General features: G+C 34.8%; 1 pseudogene; it reads left to right on the forward strand.

Moving 5' to 3' along the window:
- Positions 1-10,980: 10,980 nt before the first annotated feature.
- LOC131767789 (poly(A) polymerase alpha pseudogene) lies at positions 10,981-12,480 on the forward strand (annotated as a pseudogene).
- The last annotated feature ends 7,576 nt before the right edge of the window (positions 12,481-20,056 follow it).

Below are 20,056 nucleotides of genomic sequence, written 5' to 3' on the forward strand. Positions count from 1 at the left end.
TCATTTTTAATTCCTAATATTGACCTCAACTTTAACTATGTTCCCAAATTAAGATTTTTATTGTTATCCAGTTTTTATTTACATTTAACTTTGAAAGTTTACTGAGATGGAGACCTTGGGTTTATGTTTTATGAAACAGCAGCTACATTTTAGGTTTGACATTAGTAATCCATAAAAGAAAATAATTTTGTGACTAGAAGCTGCATAGTAGGCTTCATAATAGGCAACTAATCAGTTATTATTATTTTGTAAACCATGTGACTTAAAAATGTGCTAATAAATGTAATCCACACTTTATAAACTTAATTAAAATGTGTCTTGTGCATACATACATGTATATGTACATACACACACACATACAAAACGTTTTATGTTGTTAGGCGCAAAAAAAGATGACTGGAATTACATGTAGCTTTATGATTGACCTGGCTTTCTTGCCAGCTACCCTTGTGTCTGTTTCCTAGTGAAGCCCAACCTCCTTTTAGGTGCATCAGAAAAAACCCAAACCACTTTGTCAGTCATTATAAGCCTGATTCTTCCCTATTCAGCTGATTTTGAATGCTTTTGATACTCTGCTGGTAGAATAATTCCAATTGTTGTATGCTCTGTCTGGCCTGTGGTCTACTCATGCCTCCAGGCATATGTGCTGTAAATTAGGAAAAGTTAGTGTGATCCTGCCAGGATATCTTGTGCTTCCCTGGATGACACACTGCTTTCATAGAAAATGCAGTTACACATTGATTCTCTATGTTTGTCTCCACTTTCGCCCTATCTGTAGCATGACAGTAAATATTGCAATACCTCCTTGGATCGGGTTCACTTGTTTTATATTTTCTCCTCAGGTGATCTCATCTATATCTATGGCTTTATCATCTGTAGTCAAATCAATCATAAATTATTATATCCATTCAATACTCTTCCTGTAAGCGAAGACCTGGAAACTCGACATTTACTCTGCATGTTTTAAAACTATCACTGTCTGACTGTTTAGAACTATATTTGTTGTTTCTCCTTCAATCTATAGCCCTTTTCCCATATTTATGTAAAAGGGAATGGATAATGCAAGGAACCAGCTTTCTCCTTTTGCATTTCATTTTTTTACTTCACAAACAGAAACCTAGAACTCAAGTACATCCTTGACACTCGCCTCTCCTCTTTGATGCTTCATATGTAACCCATCACAATATGCTGTTGATCTTTATGTTCTAAATATTTAATAAAATTTTCTCTAGTTTTCTTCATGTCCTTAAACCTAATGCAAATCATTTCTATCCCCTTTGATATTTCAATACTTCCCTAGTTGCTTTACTTGAACTTGAACACTGTTCAGTCTCCCTCCATTTGTATGTGCTCCCCTTCAGTTTATTCTCAACACTTCAGCCACAATGATCCTAGTATTATCAATGGAAGCCAGTTCATGTCAGTCCTCTGCTTAAAATTCTCCAATGCTCCGTAAATCATTCTGAGTAAAACAGATATAACATCACCAACTAGGGGGATGTACATGGTTGGCCCCTAATTATTTCTCTCAACATGTTTCCTATTGCTCCTTTCTTGTTTCCTGTGCTCCAACCGCACCATCCTCTTTCTGTCCTTGAACACACCAGCCATGCTCAAAGCTTTAATGCACTCTTCCCTCCTGCCTGGAATACTCTCCCTGGAATACTCACAGGACCTCTTCCCCAGCCATCTCCAGGCTTTATGCATCCATTTCTTTTCAGTTAGGACTTCACTAGCCACCCTCTAAAACTACAAATCCCCCAACCCCATAATTCCTTTCCTCCTTCCCCAAGTTAGTTTTCTCTTTAGCTTTTTCTGACATGTTTTACTGAGAAGGCCAAGTGTTTTTCTGCTTTGTTCACTGTTATGTCACCCAGAACTGTTCTTGGAACACAGACGTGGCTCAAGGAATATTTCTTTGAGTTCACTTTAATAGAATGAAAGAATAATAGAGTGTAAATGAACAAATGGTAAAATATAAATTCTTAACGTGGACCTAAATAGATGTGGTTTTAAATTCCAGGCCCATCACTTTGAGACTGTAGGTGAGTGATGAACTAAACTTCAGTTTCCTTAGGAAAACAATTATAATATCTTTTAATAGGATCATTGTGATGACTAAGTGATGCTATCTTATAATATCCTTATCATAGCTCCTAGGATTTAGCAAGTGCTCAAAACTGTTGGCAATTTTAATTTACGTGTAGACTTAATGTGAATATGGTTAGACTGATTTTGGTGTCTATTGCCATGTGTTTTATTAAGGTTACTAAACTGAGAAATGTAATCAGTTTCTAAAATACATTAGCTTTTGAAAATTGTACAATACCAAACAATTTTTCTCAATTTCTGAAATATATGATTTTTTCTATGAATATATTTTTAAGTAACATCTCTTGTTTTATTGAAGCTTTTAGTCTATAAAATATCAGAATGATATGTATTCCTCCATATAATCCTGTCAAGTCTTCTTGAGGTCAACCTTTACCTTTCTTTGAGCTTATTTTAATAGAATCTCAATCATATAAACTTCAAGTCCTCTTGCACAGAATGTTTCTTTAGTTTACCAAAAATAAAAGTTTTAGAATTTTGTTTTAAATTGCTCTCTTCAGTACAGTCCAATGTAAGATTAAAATGCATTTTTTTAAAAAAGTTACAATTTCCTCATACATATTTAATTTATAAACTTAAAAATTATATGTATAGATAAAGATAAGGGTTAAGAAAGGAAAATTTAAAGAGCATTTGTTTCAATATAAGTAGTGATTATATAATTTGTATTATTTAAATTCTAGAATGAGGCAAATATATCTTTTTCAACAGCAGTAAAAAAGTCATTTGTGCAGATATATTCTCTTATCTGCATAAAGAACAGTATAAAACAAATATACAATTTTCATTATGTGAAAAACTGTACTAGTCTACTTTTATTGTCATAACCACAACAAATGTGCAAAATTCATGAAATATATCACTCTTAACAAGCAGATATTCCTTAGCTAATTTTTTTCTATTCTCAGTCTTTTTTTTTTTTTTTTTTTTGTGGTATGTGGGCCTCTCACTGTTGTGGTTTCTCCCGTTGCGGAGCACAGGCTCCGGACACGCAGGCTCAAGTGGCTATGGCTCATGGGCCCAGCCACTCTGCAGCATGTGGGTGGGATCTTCCCGGACCGGGGCACGAACCCGTGTCCCCTGCATCGGCAGGTGGACTCTCAACCACTGCGCCACCAGGAAAGCCCCTCAATCTTTTTTTAAAAATAAATTTATTTATTTATTTTTGGCTGCGTTGGGGCTTGTTGCTCCATGCAGGCTCTCTCTAGCTGTGGCAAGCAGGGGCTACTCTTCGTTGCAGTGCACAGGCTTCTCACTGCAGTGGCTTCTCTTGTTGTGGAGCATGGGCTCTAGCCACATGGGCTTCAGTAGTTGTGGCATGCAGGCTCAGTAGTTGTGGCTTGCGGGTTCTAGGGCTCAGGCTCAGTAGTTGTGGCGCATGGGCTTAGTTGCTCCATCGCATGTGGGATCTTCCTGGCAGGGCTCGAACCCGTGTCCCCTGCATCGGCAGGTGGATTCTTAACCACTGCACCACCAGGGAACCCCTCTATTCTCAATCTTAAACATGAATATTAAAACCAAGTTGTTCGGGCTTCCCCGGTGGCGCAGTGGTTGAAAATCCGCCTGCCGATGCAGGGGACACGGGTTCGTGCCCCCGTCCGGGAAGATCCCACATGCCGCGGAGTGGCTGGGCCCATGAGCCATAGCCACTTGAGCCTGCGTGTCCGGAGCCTGTGCTCCGCAACGGGAGAGGCCACAACAGTGAGAGGCCCACGTACCACAAAAGAAAAAACAAACAAACAAAAGCAAAACAAAAAAAACAACAAAAAAACCAAGTTCTGAATAATGACCATTAATATAAAGAAAAAAAAATAAATGTACAATGACAGACATTAAAATAAAATTTTAGAATTTTCTAGAATATAATAGCTTGTATTTGATCTTTAAAATAACATCTCAACAATGGGTTATGGTTTTCTTTCTTGGCTTTGGGCTGCACACAGGAGTGACCTATTTTCTCTTGCACCATCAGTGAAGTTTTGAGGATGTCTGCTTTGATATCATTTTCTTTGTAACTTTTTAAAATATAAACCAGAATTTTTAGTATATTTTTATACTTTTGGCATCTTTCAAATAATCATCTTCCCTTTTTTTAATTTTTTTCTTTACAAAAGGAAATAAAAGAGGAAAATAGTTTCTGCTCCCTTTTTATATATACTATTTTCTGAGTTGGCATTTTCTTTTTCAGTTAGAACCTGTTACAACTAGTTCAATTCAAGATCTTCAGCATCTTGGTTCTGGGGCAAGAATGAAGATTGGGGAATACAAAAGCTAGAACATGTAATGATTCCCAGGTAGAAAAATAACATATAAATAAAGGCACAGCTGTCAGAAATTTTGGACACCTTAGGGTATTCTTCACTGACCTGCATTACGTGTACTGGAGAGAACAAAGATTCGCATGGAATTATAGGTTAGAACCATACTGTGAAGAGCCCTGTATAGGTTAGAGTTAATAGCAAACAAAAAAGAAATGTCTTCCAGATGGAAGGGTAGGAAAAAGTATGCATAGGTTGGTAAATCTTTGAAAGGGATCAACATGACACTGCAAACATAGATGTGTAAATTCTCGGTGTATGAAGGCAAAAGCAGCAGAGGAATGCATAGACCATGACTCAGATTTTCCTTACAGAAAAAAATATCAACACACTAAGTTTTCTAGCATATCTATATTCAAATATAGATAGAATAATATATTACTATGACTGGTTAATTGAGTTGTAGGAAAAATTGATTAGAATTCAACAACATTAGAATAACAACATATTAGAATAACAACACCGAAGTGTCATTGGCTGATGATGAAAAAAATTAATGTTTTCTTACCCATGAATTGGTGAGCAGCAGGGGTGGTGATTAGGTTCAGGTGTCCACCAAGTGTCTTTGTTCTCCTTAGACCAATGACTTCCCAGCACAAGCATCCTCAGAGCAGATGGCAGAACCACTACAGGGGCAAGTGGAAAAAGGTGATGCCTATTAAATGTTCATCTTGGTACTAGCACTTTGTCTCTTCTCCCCACATTCCATTGGCTAAAGCAAATCGTGTGGATACACCCAACAGCAATGGGGTAGGATTATATTCTCAGTTAATGGAGGTAACTAATGATGGGGAAGAAAGGAATAACTGTAAGGAAATAACATAAACTTTCAGCCTGTTGGAGTGACAATTTGTTCGTGGTGAAACAATATTCTGTTATCAACTTTACAAGTTAATATTTCCATAAAAGCCAAAACCTAACTACAATTATTAAGCCCCACCCAGAAAACATGTGTATCTTAATTTTCTATCTTTCTAGTTTCTTCCACAGAAAACTTCAAGTGTGATTTGACTAAGGTATGTTTCCTTTTAGTCTGGTATAAAAGATTAGATTTAAGAAACAAACTTCTAGCTATTAAATTTCCAGAATTATTATTACTTTTTAAATCATGAGGATATCTAAAATAGATTAGGTACGTGGTCCTGTATTACACTTGCTTGTATGTCAACCCTAATGGTGTCCTTTATATCAATGGTTTCCAAACAGTGGTGAGTAAACAAAAAGGAGTTTCAAAATATCTTTATAAATATTATAAGTGTTCATTATGGCCATGTTTAATATATGTATGCCTCATCACTTCATTTTCAAGTGATTTATTAAAACTTCAAAAAAATTGGCATTTCAGAGGAATACATCCTCAAAAATAAAAGAACCATTGTTCTTGGCACATTTGTATACTTAAATATATGTTAGAACTATACTTAAGCAACTTATCAGGTATTGTGGTTTCTATCCAAACATATGTTGCTTTTTTCAGCACAGACATCTTACATTACGAATGCAGTTTTTGTTCTCTTTTAGATAATTCTCCTCTAAAACCTTTAATAACATATTTATTTTTATTAATAATAATATAACCTTTAATAATGTATTTTCAAAGCTAAGCAAATTATAAATAAAAGAAGCCTACTTGAATTTCCCAAATGCAAATTATAATGTAATTGGATACATGGATCATCAGGCCATTCCATCACAAAAATGTCCTGTGATATTAAACAATAGACTGAAAAATTTCTCAAAGTCAACTTAAAGTTAAATATTATATCTCTGTGGTCTTCTGATATCAAAACACAGTTTGAAAAAGTAGAGTACATATCTACAACATAAGTCAACGTGTTCATCTTCACAGTAGTCTGTATAATCATTCTGAACATAGTATGAAAATATTAAAGAAAATTTTACAGTCTTCTGCTAATTTTTAAAAGGTAAGCGCTGTGTTTTATTATGGCTGAATACATAAAGAATTCTCTCTCTCAACTCATACACAATATTTAAAAGTTACTATATAGAAGCATTTCACATATAGGTAAATAGTTATATAAATAAAACTACTAAACAAATAAATACTATTATACAGATAAAAATGCCCTCTAAATATTACTTTATGCTAGATATAATAAATATAATTTTATATAAAATATTTATTATAACTATATTATTTTATATATCATATATGATCATGTATAATATATAATTAGATTATAAACATAATAAATAAATATATTTTACATATTATAAAATATAAATACATTTATTATAAAAGTACACTATAAATATTATTAAAAGGGCAGTAAAATGGTCTATTATTTGAGAGTAGCATATCTACAACATATCTAAATACAAATAAAAATAACAAATAGTCAATATTAAGATAAAGAAGATCACAATTTTTTGTTGTAGATAAATTCTGCAATCTTGACATTCTAATCGTTACTCCTAAATTGGTGAAGACAAAATCAACTCTGAATATTCACAAGTTTTCATAATACATTAGCTCAATTAAGGAAAATGCAAATTTTCACATTGACACCAAAATTAGTGACTATAAGGAGCTTGTTGTCTACTGTTTCTCATCTGGGTTTCCCAGGAAATCACCCCAAAGCAAAAAAGTGAACAAATACAAAATAATGGTGAAAAAAATTTTTTTATTTAGGACATTTTCCTCCCCCAAATTTGCATGATAAATTCTTTCTAAAAACGTTTACTCATTCTTCAATTATCACATAATGTGAGGAGTTCCACTGCAGTGAGAATATAGATATTTTAACACATTTAATAAACACAAGAGTAAAATAGATCGATATTAATCATTATGCATAAAATTACTTATTTTCATTTATACTTATGTAAAATTCATACGCTAGTGGGAATATTTTCTATTAATTTACCTCAAATTTAATTTGAAATATCTGATTCTAGTAACTCACATTACCCATTTTAACTTATTGGTGCTCTGACTTTCAATGGTTAGTTTGAGAAGGTAATTTTTTAAAATTCATTTTTAGTGACATTTGGGTTGATCAACCTTTTTGGTGTTTTTGTTTCTACAAAGCAGCAGACAAATTGTGAATAAAAAAGTGAATTATTTAGGAAATTTATACAGATTTGTTTAAAAAGTTAACAAATATGATGATAGTAAAATTTATTTTTTAATAAATTAAACCTACTGGTTTCAAGTTGACTGATTGTGGCTAACATTTTGCTATTTAATAAAAGACAGTAGGAGTCAATTAAGCAGTCCTGTTAGGTGTATTTATTTTTTATTACAGAGTATACATTTTACTACTATTATTTATTTATGTAACATGGTTTTGAAAGCTTGGAACAACATTATTTTTTCTGCCAGCTTTATTTATTTTTATCTGCTACTCAAGAAGGATTTATATATTTTTCATTAGAGCTAAAAAGCAAAGTTTGATAGTGCTGAAACTTGTCAAATTTAGCTTGTGTATTCTGAAATGATGTGATTAAAAACTTTTTAGAGGTTTAAATTCGAATATAGGAAAGCTAAATTGAATCTCTAAATTGAAGTTTTCTGTTTCAAAAATCAGAGATGTTTCTGCATTAAAAAATCTAATTTGACAAATATTTACCATACTCCTCCTAAATACCAGATTCTTGAGGAGTTCACAGTGAAGGGAAGGATATTTTGTATCTTACCGTATCTGCAATTGGTTCCTTAATGTTGGAAGTTTACCACCAATATACCCAGTGATTCACTGCTGCTTGTTGGTACCTGAAATTCCTACTAATAAGTCCCTTATATGGGCTTATCCAATGTCCAAGTCAAGTGGGTGACCAGGGAAAGTTAATGATTTGCTGTTAATTAGAACTAAATTAGTTCAATGCACACTAAGAAGCAAAGAGTCGAGGAGCTGCTTGCAATCAATTTTGCTCTTATTCCTGAGGCAGAGGGGGGCAAATTCAAGGCAGGTAGGTGATCCTGGTCTAATCTCCTTATGAACATAGTAATAACTGACCTTTTGGCAAACAAATTAAGGCAAAAGAGTCTTTCTATAGCACAAAAGATATGCTATATATATAAATATAGATTTATATTCTATAAATATACTGAATGTCAGATTTCCATGATCTAAGATTACTTAAGACAAACACACTTGGAATCTATGGGTGAATTAAGCATGGCTCTCTGGAAAATGTCACATAAGCTGTATAACTATCTGAATAGAAAATGGAGGTATTTTGTAACTGAATCTGGTCCTGACTGTGAGGAGATAGCACACTTTCCTAACTTGAGACTTCAACTTTTACTTGGGCAAGAGGGTGTATCTGTTGTAGGTAGGAAGGCACACTAAAAATCCCTATACCTCACCCTTGATCACTTGTGACTCTTAAAAGCCTATTTGCTCGAAATTATTAATAAAGGCTAAAACAGAATAAGATCTCTCATTTGTGTGAGTCTGATTTGACAATCTGATCCTTCATGTTAACTCATGCTTAGCAAGTGTTTTGTGGGATTGGCATGAAATTTATTTCCTAATGATGAAGTGTACATAGAATGAGACTTGCTTCCCTGTCCATTTCTGGCTAAAGTGGAGAAGATACTGTTTTCAAGAAAATCCATAAAACTTTTTTGACAGTTTTTATAGCTTTATGCTGTCTTCAGATCTCTTTAGAGAGTTTCCAACTAAGATAACATTTTGGAAGCATAGAGATGTCTATGATTTAGGTAATAAAATCAATTGGTTTGTTTGTTTTCAGTTTAACTAAAATGTACCATGAGATATTTGGTTTAAAAATTCATTGTGAATTTATATGCTCATTGCAAAATTAATCAGACAGAGGTGAGTTTTCTCTAGGAAGCTTTGCTCTTGTTTGTTTTCTTGTGCTTATTTTATTTTATTTATTTTTGGCTGCGTTGGGTCTTAGTTATGGCATGTGGGATCTTCATTGAGGCATGCAACATCTTTAGTTGCTGTGCGCGGGATTCTCTCTCATTGTGGTATGCGGGTTTTTTTTTCTCTCTCTAGTTGTGGCGCACAGGCTTCAGGGCATGTGGGCTCTAGTTGAGGTGCCTGGGGCCAGTAGTTGTGGTGCACGGGCTTAGTTGCCCCATGGCATGTAGGATCTTAGTTCCCCAACCAGGGGTCAAACCTACGTGCCCTGCATTGGAAGGTGGATTCTTTACCACTGGACCACCAGGGAAGTCCCTCTTGTGCTTATTTTAATTTCAGTCTAAATGCAGTATCTCTGTTGTTGAAAATGTGCACTCTTAGCACACTCAGTGCACATATTCCCTGCATTCAAGTGCCCCTCAGGAATACTGAGCAGTTGCCTTCCCTTTATTGGTTCTGCAACTTCTCTGGGCTTTCCTCCCACCTGGTGTACTTTCGCTGAATATCTATTTATATAATTATTGCCACTTGAAAAAGGACAACTTCCATTTATTCTATTTGCTTGGCTCTCATACCTACATTCCAAAATGAGAAATCTAAATGTCTAATATATTTGTAAATTGTTATCAATGATCTAAAAATATGCAGTGTGGTGTAGAAGGAAGATAACTTTGTATGAAAAATAAAATACGTGGTATAGCGTACAAGATATGACACTCACTTAAATAATTGCAAGCTACAAATTTCAGGGAGATGTTTTCCTGGATAAATTAGAGGATAAAAATCATATTTTTAAATCAATCATTGTTATTAAGCTACCTACTTCTGAAGAAGATGCAAATACATAACTAAATAAATGATACAAGTGACAGGAATTACAGATACTGGTTTAAAACAATGGGTCAGGTATTGTGACCAAGTGAGGCCATTTATTCAGTATACTCAGATGGTTTGTCAACTACCATGAAAATTTAACCAGACAGTTTTTCAAGCTCAAGTTTTCCAATGCCATTTTAAAATAATGAGCGACAATTTAAGGAAATGTTACTGGTAAAGTTTTTATTTCTCTCAAACAGTTACCAAATGCATTTTGACTTCGTAATCAGTACTCTGAGAGATTGCTTTCCTCTTTTCTTTGAGATGAGCCAGATGGTGGCATTATTTTCATTCGAAATGTAGCTTTGAACTTTATTATCTAAATATTTTGGTTATTTCTGTCACAGTGGATTTTGAGTGGTGTTTTCATGCCGATTTCCATTCCCACAAATTTATCAAATGTCTATTCTAGTTTGGACATGTTGCTAAGAAATAGGGATAAAAAGAAGAATGCTGCTTGTCCTTGAAAAACATATTTTGCTCCAGGAGGCAAATCATGGAAACAAATAATTAAAATTATAATTTTTATATTCTTCTCTAGAAATACATAGAAACTACAAAACTGTTACAAATTACAGCAATTACCTCCATCTATTTCTGTCAGGGAAATAAGGGAAAGTATAAAGGGAAAGTGACACCTGACTTGGATTCTAAGGAATAGGCGTTTACTGAGCAAAGGTAAAGGATATTTTGGACAGAAGAGAAAGCTTGTGTAGCCTTGGAGGGAAGCTAGAATGCTGGGTTGTGAGTTTAGAAAAGTATTTTGGAAAATGAGCAAAAACAACTGTGAATATAATATCAAGTGAATAAGGTCAAATAAGGCCATCAAGTTTTGGGCCAAATGCCACAGTATCTATTACAATATATAAGGTTTCCTAGGAGGTGTTTCCTGGGCGATGCTAGGAGTAAGAACTTGCCAGCTTTATCCAAATGCAATAGCATCAACTCTTGTACGTAAATTTTTCTTGGTGTTTTCTGAATGGGAATGGCCAAATCCAGTGCTACTGAAAGAGCCCGAAAAACGAAATCTTAATTTGCCTGTCTGGGACCTGAGAGTAAATCCCAGCGATAGGTACCATCTCATGCCTATAATTACACCAGTGTACTCACAGAAGAACTCCACTTACCACGTGCCTGGATGGTCATGATTGAGGAGTGTGAGCAAGGGCTTTCTATCACATATGAGATTTTGCTGAGTAAAGCAGAGTGGTACAAACTTTTTGAAGCTCCCATCTTCTTTCAAAAGTACAAGCGTTATATGGCACTTCTAGCAAGTGCACCAACAGAAAAACAACATCTAAAATGGGCAGGCTTGGTGGAATCAAAAATCCGAATCCTGGTTGGAAGCTTGGAGAAGAATGAATTTATTACACTGGCACATGTGAATCCTCAGTCGTTTCCAGCACCCAAGGAAAAGAATTTCATACAATGTGGGTGGATTGATTTAGTGTTAAAAAACCCAGAAAACTCTGAAGTTCTCAGTATTGATCTCACCTATGATATCCAGTCTTTCACAGATACAGTTTATAGGCAAGTGATATATAGTAAGATGTTTGAGATGGATATGAAAATTGCCGCAATGCATTTGAGAAGAAAGGAACTTCATCAACTACTACCTAATCACGTGCTTCAGAAAAAGAAAACACACTCGATGGAAGGTGTCAGATTAACAGCTTTGGATGTTGGCAGCCTCGACTTATCTGTAGACAGTGAAGACAGCACATCTGTGTCTTCACTTCCTGGCTCTGTGAAGACTGGCCCAGTGACTGGCAGCGCTCAGGGTAGAAGCAGTCCTGCCCCAGCTGTGACAGCAGCATCCGTGACCAGCGTACAGGTTCCCAAAGTTTCCTTGCAACAAGCAAATCCCAGTGACAGCCCAGGGGTGCGTCCAGCAAAAGCATCCCTCAGACTGCCCCACAACCAACTATTTCTCCATCACCAAAGCCCATGGTCACCAGAGTTGTTTCCTCAACATGTGTGGTCTGCTATCCACCCAAGCCTTCAGGGAGCACAGCAGTAAACATAGCTAATCCCATCATAGGAGTCTAGAGGACATTGTCACGTCAAGGAAACCAGAACAGAAGGCGAACTTGTCTCATCAAGAGACAACTGTGACTCAGTTGGAAACTATTCAGACAGCAGCTTCTCTGTTGGCCTCATGGGGAACATCCAGTGCAGACCTTCTCGGTACCCCTGCTCTCCTTGCAAATTTTATTTCTATTATCCAGAATTCAATGAAACAGACTGAACTGAGAAAAATTACCTCAAGCGTCCATAAACAGTATCTGCCAACTCAGCCTGCTGTCTTCAAATGCTAAAGGAGGAGGATGACAGGTATCAAACTAGATATGGTTCAAAATAGAATTGTTAGGCTTATTTGATGACTTCCTTTATTGGGCTAATCTTGAGCAGAAGTCCAGGTTAGTATGTGAAGCTAGAAGTACTGTTATTAATGTGTCAGATTATTTATGTGTCAGCCACAGTTACGCTAACTATTTCAAAGGACTCCTGCCCTTTAAGAGGAAAACAACCCTCCAGCTATATTTGCACCCATGACTGACATCGGGGCTGGATTGATGTTTGATGCATTGTTGGGGAAAGTTTGCAATACAAACTGGTATCAGGAAAAATATAAAAAATAAAATCAGGCCTGCTAGACTTCTCAGCACACATCTTTAAATACTATTCCATGATGACCTTAGCATCAGTCACTACATATTCATTCATGCTGAGCTTTATCACTAGTCACTACAGGAAGAGCAAGGATAAATAAGGTAATATCTTTTTTCTGCTGTTTCCTTACGCAGTAGAACTAAATGTACCAAGAAGCAGAAGAAAGGGATTATTTATCCTTTCTGTTGCAGTAAATAAATGGAAGAATCACATACAACACATTTTATAAATACGTGTTGACTAAAGGTAATATTCAAAATCAAAAATTATAAAATATGCTGAACATATTTTTGAAATAAAATATATTTATTATAACTAGCACAGTTGCTGAAAACTGTGTCTGCCTTTCTATTCATTCTTCTGGTTACAAAACTTACACACATAGCCATGTTACTTAGCCTATGATTGTGGGCATAGGACTAAGTCAGGTGATCAAAGCTCTTCCCCAGCATATTTCTAAGCATGGATGATAGAAAACAATCTTTTTCTAATGCTATTAGACTATAAACCTAGGGTTCTAGGAAAGTGTTTCCACAACCATTCAGTGTATCTTTATCATGCTTGGAGAATTAAGTGATATGAAAGGGAAGTAAAGACAAAAGGGAAGTAGAAACAGAGTAGAGAAACCTTGGTTCCAGTGGTGACATTGGGTCAGTCTCCTATATGTTCTTTTGAAGTATGCTAATCAACGATCCTCATACTGTAGTTGAGGGTTTTTTCCCCACTTGTAACTCTATTCTTGACCAGTACAAATATATTTTTTGGAATTTCTGGGCTAAAACTTGAAGAAAAAAAAAAAGAATGAAGACTAAATGCAGTGGGCATGAAGTGATTATTGAACAAAATGTCACAAGTTGTACCTGGGGGGATTATCTGACAGAGTTCATGCAATTGGGAGACATTTTCAGTTCAGAACCACCCTGGGAGTTATTTCCCCAAATAATTCCCAAAGCATTACAACTAGTCTATTAATGCAATGGAGGAGATGAGAGTGCACAGGATTGACTCCATTTCTGGACACAGGATATTCAAAGCATGCTGGAGGCTGTGGGTGCTTTTACAACATGTGAGACTGAAAACAGAGATAGCTAAAATAGTGAAAATACATTTTACATAAACTTTGAACTAAGCTTACAATTTCTCTTTCTTTGTTATTAAAGGGAATATTGCCAAGTGAAGTGGAGTAGACCAAGATTATCATAAAACAGAAATTATAAGTGAATCAGAACCTCTGACTAAAATAGTGGAGTAAAGATGAATGTGGAATTTAGGATTTTACTCAAGTTTCTGGACTTGGTGACTGGTTACATTCTGAGCACACCAGCCAAGATAAGAAATGGATAGAAAGAACATATTTTGTTGTGAAAGTGATTGGTTCCATTTGTGGTATTTTGAGCTAATTTTGATTACTAATAAAATGCATTCATTTGCATACACTCGTATGTGTCAATCCAAAGCTGGACAAAGAATCACGACTAAGCTTTATGATTACTGGAGCATACAGTATAAAAGAAATAACTTAAGTCCTACCAAGCCTTAGAGGAGCAAGGAAATCCAGGGAAGACATAGGTTTCTACTTTAGGAAAACACAATATGCTGAGACCTCTGTATACATTTTAGATGATTAAATTCTCATCATTTTAAAATATTCTTGGTTTTCTACTATTGTCTAAAATTTGTATCTTAATGTGTTCTAAAATATAACAAACCCAAACATAATGCTTCATCTATAAAAACCACTACTTAGCTGGGCTAACCACTGTAAGTTTCTAAAATGCTTTCTACTTATTCGTTGAAATCTGTCTACCTGGTTCATGTATCAATCTTTGAATATATCTGAAAAAACTGAAACACTATAAAGGCAAATAAATTAAAAAGACTGAACCCTCAAAAAATGAGAATTTGGTGAATTTTGATTCAATTTTAACTTTAACATACAGATATAGATAGGCAGATAAATAATCCATATTTATTCAATATGTAGATATATGCTATGTATCTATAATACATCTATGTATACAAACACTAGACAGAACTAATACATACTGTAATCCTGTTACTAATATTAAATCTTAGACCAAGATATTAAAAAGACAACACCGTTAGGAAGCTACTGAAATTCTTTCTGTTCTGAGTAATTCTATATCCCAGTCTGTTTTTTGTTCATTGTCTTGACACTCCTTATTCTCATCCCAGATGACACTGGCTGTTACCATTTCTCTTCTGGTTTACTGCAGTCGCTTCTACTATCCTCCCTAACTCCAGTCTTTCTTTGGCTTAGAAACTTTCTCCACTTAACTGAGGAAGAAATTGCCTAAAACATAAATCTGACCATGTAGTTACACAATCTAACTCGTTAACAATGCTCCATTCCCTCAGAGAGGGAAAAGAGTGAACATTTGGTAAGTAGCTGCCGTGTGGGAGAAATACAGAGGAGTCTTGCAGGGATTAACTGAACTTCATTGCCTCATTTCACTGAAGTTGTTATGGAAGAACAAATGTAAACAACAGACAGCCATGGAAACAGAAACACCTGTAAATAAAATATATTTGGGGAGTGTTTATAAACCAGATGTTCGGAATGGTTCATTTTAAAAAATGTATTTGAAGATGACTCAAATGGCGTTAAAATCACAGGAACTCTGGTAAATTGTATGTATCTATCTCAGGATAATCTTTCCATTTTTTTGCTCTGTCTTAAATCTCTTCTCTTCTTCTCCCTCTTGTATATTTATCTCCCTTCCCTTTCAACAGGATAACTCTTCTTCAAGTTAAATTCATTTTGCTCTAAATTTTTTTTTTTTTTTTTTTTTTTTTTGCCTCTCACTGTTGTGGCCTCTCCCGTTGCGGAGCACAGGCTCCGGACGCACAGGCTCAGCGGCCATGGCTCACGGGCCCAGCCGCTCCGTGACATGTGGGAACTTCCCGGACCGGGGCACGAAGCCGTGTCCCCTGCATCGGCAGGCGGACTCTCAACCACTGCGCCACAAGGGAAGCCCTCTAAAAGTTTTAAAAGTAAAATAGATAGATAGATAGATAGATAGATAGATAGATAGATAGATAGATAGATAGATCTCCCACTTGAGCTTTCATGGTCCTGAAGCTACTGCAGTCTCTCTCCTTCCTTTCAAAACCAGGAATCCATAATGTTATGTTCATTCTCCAATCTCCCATTACTTCTTTAAGCCACTCCTTTCTAGCTTATACCAAAACATGCTTCCGGAAATGGGAAGTCTCACTAAACCTGGTGGATATTTTGACTGCCTCATCTTACTGAGTTTCTCAGAAGCACTCAAACCTGTCCACAACCCCCTATATTTTGAAGTTTTCTCTTCTTGGATTTATGATGCAAACTTTTCCTGGCCTTCATAACTATTTTACTGCTATTGAATGATGACATTCTGCAAGCCTCAGCCTAGCCTGTGACTCTTTGTCTAATATTTTTATGTACATCTCTCTATAGACATATCACAAACTTAAGTTTAATCTAGATCAGTCCAGCTCCACAGAATGTTCCACTATCATGGGATTGTTTTATATCTCTACAGACCAAAACAGTAGTCACTAGCTACATGTGGCTATTGAGCACTTGAAACGTGGTGAGACTGATATTTTTCATTTTATTTAAATAGCTAGAGGCTACTGATTGGATGTATTTTGTCTTACCTCTTGGAATCACTGAAAACTACCTATTACTAACGAAGCAAGACTGAATTTTCCTTCTATCTGCATTTCTTTCATATTCTGCCACTTGTCTAGTTACATAAATTGAAAATCCAAGTCATCATAGACATTGACCTCTTGTATTCCCCTATAGATATTCCTTTCTAAATATCTCTCAAATCAGTCCACTTCCCCCATATTTACCACCCAGTAGCCACCCAGTCTAAACCACCGCTATTTCTGCGTGTTTTGGAAGCAACAGCTTCTCTTACTCTTCTCTAAATCCTTCTCTAGATAGCCACTTTAGTCTTGATGAAATCAAATCTGCTTGTACTCATTTGCTCTGTCCTCACCCCTACCTACCCAATTTGAAACTTTCTGAAAGTTGTATCTGCTGTAATGTGAAGAAAGAACACCTTAAAACGGGCTGTGGAGCCCTAGGTTTCCTGACCATCTCTACCCCACTGGCGTCTTCCCTAATCATGCTTTCCCTTGTTCAATGTCTAGGCAATGCTAAATATAAAATTATTTTCAATATCTGTATACCCTTTGCTAGCTTACAGAGCACATTTGTAAAACTTATCAAATTTAATGCCCACATTCTCCCAAACATCCCCTATTATAGCCACACAGTTTTGTTTTGTTTTCAGCTCCTTGAACATACCATATTGCCTTCAATCACAGGGTTCTGGCACTTATTTTCCTCTTTTTCACTGCATCTACCCTTATGTAGCAAATCCCTTCTAATCTACCTTCATTTTTTCATAAAGTTTTCAAGAATCTAATGAAGTTTAAGTTTTGGAGACTCTCACTTGCATGGGCTACCTTCTAAGATGCCCTGTGCCTGATGTGAATTATTTTCCTTAAAGCGGGACTGCAAATTGTGTAAGATTTGGGTCATAAAAACCTGGATCCAACAATGGCCACAATATACAATAACTTTATTTCTAAATTTTTTTTAAAAGCCTGATGATTGCTCATTTGCATGAATTCTGATAATGAATTGGGAGGGGTTTCAGTAACCTAGTCTTTAAATTTACAAGTTTGTGTAGAACTCTTTTTGTGTAGCAGGTTAGACAAAGAAACTGGATTTTGAAGTTAAGATATTGGGCAAATTGGGTGAAATGGATGAATGTGGTCAAAAAGTATAAACTTCCAGTTATAAGATAAATAAGTCCTGGGGATGTAATACACAGCCTCCTGACTATAGTTAACAATACTATATTGTATATTTCAAAGATGCTAAGAGAGTATGTCTTAAAAGTTCTCATCACAAGAATAAAAATTATAACTGATTGTAGTGATGGATGTTAACTAAACTTATTGTGGTAATCGTTTTGCAATACATACATTTATCAAATAATTATCTCGTACACCTAAAACTAATACAATATTATATGTCAATTACATCTCAACTTAAAAAAAAAGAAGTGTTCCCAAGGCGATCAACTAGTGATTCCCTTACAAGAATCCTCTTCTCCTGCCTGGAAGAGGGGAAATATTGAAAGTATTAGTACTCTATTATTTTGTTACAAAATGCTATTACTAAAATATTTCTGTTGCTAAAGCTTTATTTTTTATGAAATAATTTCTGAAACAAAAATATAATAAATGTAATATGCATTTGATTTATGATAAAATGTAATAGTGTGTATATTTCCATAGTAACATGCATATATATATTTGAAATAAGTAAAAAAGAGAAATCTGCCCACTAATGATCATTGAGTGATACAGCAATTTTACTCAAAATATGGGTTCAAATATTAAAAGAAAAGAAAGATCAAATATATTTCTTCTATCTTGTTTTAAAAAATCTGAAAAGTAGCTTGCAAATTCAAAGCAATAAAATTTGGTATCCTTTAATCCATTAGATTACATATCCATGACAATATGTACAATGTTTCAATTAACTTTTTCTTTCAGTGTAAAAGTTGAGCATCCTTTCTTACATTTTGGGAAAAGTTTCACATATACCTTAAAATGTATGTTGTCTAATGAATATAAGGGACAATTTTAAAGAACTGATTACCAAGGAGCAATAACATGGATTGATTTATCTATTTTGAGAGTAAAAGGCAGAACATGAGAGCCATAGGTTAACAATTTATTTAAATCCTTATGAATCTGTGAAATGTGTAAAAGTGCACAACGTAATTCTTTACTGGCAGAATTCTTTGAAGACGTAAACTTAACATGCAAAAATGAGATAAAATCTCTCCAAAGATTGCAAGTTTATTCAGGAAAAAAAAAAGCCTTCAATTTTTGTTTTGTTAAAAAATATGGCAACACTCGTTAAAGCTTACTTATCTGACAGCTACAGTTTTCTGCACTACTTCAATGAGAGGATTAAGCAAAAAGTGGGAAAATAATTAAAATATGCTAAAAGAAACTATGGAATGAATTTTAAAACTTTTCTTAACAAATTTCATCCTTCAACGTATTTTCATTTTGCTTTATATGATAAATTTATAAAAGATTGTTCTAGTTGAAAGCATCATCCTAGGTAAAACTTGAACAATTATCAGTTGCCTATAATGAAATCTAAATAGTAACATATCAAATTAATAAAGGAAATGAACACATTTCAGGGAAAAATATAAAATGAGACATGGTATGTCATCTTTTATGGGCTCATCTATACATTTACTCATGAAATACAATTCAAGTTTTCACTCACAACCATTTCCTAAAATTAAAATATACTGAGCAGTATTCAATATACTGATATTGCTTAATATTATTGAACCCATGCCTTTTGTTCCTTACGAATCAGTGCAAGAATGAGCTTGTTTGGTGCTAAGGAAACTACTCACTCTTCTAGTAGTGGAGAGAGAGACCCAATGTAAAATATTGTTCATGGAATGTTCATCTGGAATAATCCCCTCATTAACTAGATGATGGACCTTAAGCACAAAAGTGTTAAGTAACTTGCCCTGAGGCCCAGTGTCGGCCAGGTGCTACTCCAGGCATCTACTAGAGTACATATCACCAATAGGATGGACAGTTCTAGGGCTCTTTTAGGTAATAACAGAGAGTTATTGAGTTGACTACCAGTATCTATCAAGATAAGATTAACAATTTTGTATATTTAACTCCTAGACATCAAAATAATAGCTCAGGATGAAACTCTGTTTTAGTAGAGAGGACTGATGATTTATCATGATATAACTTTCTCTGTATATTTGGTAACTAACACAGTGCCAGGTACACCAATGATGCTTATTATTTGTTGAGTTAGATTGAATATATCTCCCAGAATTCTAAAATGTGAATGTGTATTTTAATGTGGTTATAAATAACGTTTTAATATTAAACCTACATTTATTAACATTGCATTAAGGAGGATTTAAACAATTAGCATATTCAATGAGTCTTCTTATAAAACAGTGGAGATTTGCTTAAGAAAGTAAGAATCCTTAAATCTCTATAATTACGTATTTCAGAATTTAAAATTACATTCCATTTAAGCATTTCAAAGAACTCAATAAGCAATGATGCTTTGCAAAGTATACACCTTTAAATAAGTCAAATTACAAGAAATAAAACAAGATCATA

Source organism: Kogia breviceps, chromosome 13 (assembly GCF_026419965.1).
Source record: "Kogia breviceps isolate mKogBre1 chromosome 13, mKogBre1 haplotype 1, whole genome shotgun sequence".
Taxonomy (NCBI): domain Eukaryota; kingdom Metazoa; phylum Chordata; class Mammalia; order Artiodactyla; family Physeteridae; genus Kogia; species Kogia breviceps.